Raw genomic sequence first — 3,309 nt, 5'->3', positions numbered from 1 at the left:
CGTTTAACTTCCAGTTTAAGGTTAAACTGGAAGTTAAACGCCACTTTCAGCTTTCATGATTTTGGCGTTTAAGCTCCAGTTTAAGCTTAAACTGGAGCTTAAACTCCACATGTGATATTCAAGCTTCCTTTATTGATTTTGTTGCTTCCTTGCCTAGCCTCTTCTTCCCTGAAATCATCCAAACAACTGCATCAAAGTCTTGCTAAAATTCATGAGAATTCTTCCATTCATAGCATTCAAGGAATATAACTAAAAACTCATGGAATTTGCATCAAAATCTTCATGTTGAATGATTTAAGACAAGCATGACTATTTAGCCCAAATGATTACTTAAGGCTCAAGAAAATGCATAAAACAACTAAAAATAAAAGAAAAAGGCTAGTGAAACTAGCCTAAGATGCCTTGGCATCAAACACCAGGCTAATGCCCTTTTCTGGCGTTAAACTCCAGTTTGTCTGCCAATTCTGGCGTTTAACGCCAGCCTCCAGCCAGACACCCTTTTCTGGTGTTAAACGCCAGTCTGTCTTCCAATTCTAGCGTTTAACGCCCAGAATGTTGCCAGACTGGGCGTTAAACGCCCATTCTGCTATCCTTACTGGCGTTTAAACGCCAGTAAGCCTGTCTTCTAGGGTGTGCTATTTTTGATGCTATTTTTTATTCCGCTTTAATTCTGCAGCTTTTTTTATGACTCTACATGATCATCAACCTAAAGAAAACATAACATGATAATGGAAAATCAATAAATATAATTAAATAACATTGGGTTTCCTTCCAATAAGCGCTTCTTTAATGTCAATATCTTGACAGTGAACTCTTAGAGAGCTTCACAGAAACTCAAAGCTTAATGGTGCCCTCCCAACACCAAACTTAGAAGTTGATTGTGGGTGCTCTGTTTGACTTTGTATTGAGAGAAGCTTTTCATGCTTTCTCTCCATGGTTATAGAAGAAGACTTGAGCCTTAAACACAAGGTAGTCCTCATTCAATTGAAGGACTAACTCTCCTCTGTCCACATCAATCACAGCTTTTGCTGTGGCTATGAAGGGTCTTCCAAGGATAATGGATTCATCCTCATCCTTCCCAGTGTCTAGGATTATGAAGTCAGCAGGGATGTACAGGCCTTCAACCTTTACTAAGACATCCTCCACAAGTCTATAAGCCTATTTTATTGATTTGTCTGCCATCTCTAATGAGATTCTTATAGCTTGTACCTGAAAGATCCCTAGTTTCTCCATTACAAAGAGTGGCATGAGGTTTATTCCTGACCCCAGGTCATACAGAGCCTTCTCAAAGGTCATGGTGCCTACGGTACAAGGTATTAAGAACTTTCTAGGATCCAGTTTCTTCTGAGGTAATTTCTGTTGAACCAAGGCATTCTGTTCATTGATGAGCAATAGAGGTTCATCCTCCCAAGTCTCATTACCAAATAACTTGGAATTTAGCTTCATGATTGCTCCTAGATACTGAGCAACTTGCTCTTCAACAATATCTTCATCCTCTTCAGAGGAAGAGTACTCATCAAAGCTCATGAATGGCAACAGTAAGTTCAGTGGAATCTCTATGGTCCCTGTATGAGCCTCAGATTCCTTTAGTTCCTCAATAGGTAACTCCTTAGTGGTCAGTGGATGTCCATTGAAGTCTTTCTCACTGGAAATCACTGCCTCTTTCTCCTCTATAAGTTTGGCCATTTTGGGTATATTAATGGCCTTGCACTCTCTCTTTGGATTCTCTTCTGTATTGCTTGGGAGAGTACTAGGAGGGATTTCAGTAACTCTTTTACTCAGCTGACCCACTTGTGCCTCCAAATTTCTGATGGAGGACCTTGTTTCAGTCATGAAACTGAGAGTGGTCTTAGATAGATCAGAAACTATGTTTGCTAAGTCAGAGAGGCTTTGCTTAGAATTCTCTGTCTGTTGCTGAGAAGATGATGGAAAAGGCTTGCTATTGCCAAACTTATTTCTCCCACCATTATTATTATTAAAGCCTTGATTTGGCTTCTGCTGATCTTTCCATGAGAAATTAGGATGATTCTTCCATGAAGGATTGTAAGTGTTTTCATAGGACTCTCCCATGTAATTCACCTCTTCCATTGCAGGATTCTCAAGGTCATAAGTTTCTTCTTCAGAGGAGGCTTTTTTAGTACTGCCGGATGCAGCTTGCATTCCAGTCAGACTCTGAAAAATCATATTGACTTGCTGAGTCAATATTTTATTCTGAGCCAATATGGCATTCAGAGTATCAATTTTAAGAACTCCTTTCTTCTGAGTTGTCCCATTATTCACAGGATTTCTTTTGGAAGTGTTCATGAATTGGTTATTTGCAACCATTTCACTGAGTTCCTGGGCTTCTGCAGGTTTTTTCTTCAGATGAAGGGATCCACCAGTAGAGTGGTCCAATGACATCTTAGACAATTCAGACAAACCATCATAGGATATGCATAAGATGCTCCATTTTGAAAGCATGTCAGAAGGACACCTTCTGATCAATTGTTTGTATCTTTTCTATGCTTCATAGAGGGATTCACCTTCCTTCTGTCTAAAGGTTTGGACTTCCACTCTAAGCTTACTCATCTTTTGAGGTGGAAAGAATTTGGCCAAGAAAGCATTGACCAGCTTTTCCAAAGAGTTTAGGCTTTCTTTAGGTTGTGAGTCCAACCATATCCTAGCTCTGTCTCTTACAGCAAAGGGGAAAAGCATAAGTCTGTAGACCTCGGGGTTAACCCCATTGGTCTTAACAGTGTCACAGATTTGCAAGAATTCAGCTAAGAACTGATGAGGATCTTCTAGTGGAAGTCCATAAAACTTGCAATTCTGCTGCATTAGAGAAACTAATTGAGGCTTAAGCTCAAAATTGTTTGCTCCAATTGCAGGAATTGAGATGCTTCTACCATAGAAGTCGGAAGTTGGTGTAGTAAAGTCACCAAGCATCTTCCTTGCATCTCCACCATTGTTGTTGGGTTCGGCTACCATGTCTTCTTCTTTTTCAAAAATTTATGTAAGGACCTCTCCAGAGTGTTGTGCTTTAGCTTCTCTTAGCTTCCTCTTCAGAGTCCTTTCAGGTTCAAGATCAGTTTCAACAAGAATGTCTTTATCCATGTTCTTACTCAAATGAAAAAGAAGAGAACTGAAAAGAAAAGGAATCCTCTATGTCACAGTATAGAGATTCCTTTATGTGAGTAGAAGAATAGAAGAATACAAGAACGAGGTGGAGAGAAAATAAGAGGAATTCAAACACAAAGAGAGGGAGATGGTTCGAATTATGAGTAGAAGAGAAGTGTTAGTAAATAAATAAAATAAATAGAAAGAGATGAG

Source organism: Arachis hypogaea, chromosome 15 (assembly GCF_003086295.3).
Source record: "Arachis hypogaea cultivar Tifrunner chromosome 15, arahy.Tifrunner.gnm2.J5K5, whole genome shotgun sequence".
In the NCBI taxonomy this organism is placed as follows: domain Eukaryota; kingdom Viridiplantae; phylum Streptophyta; class Magnoliopsida; order Fabales; family Fabaceae; genus Arachis; species Arachis hypogaea.
This window is presented reverse-complemented; position numbering follows the sequence as displayed.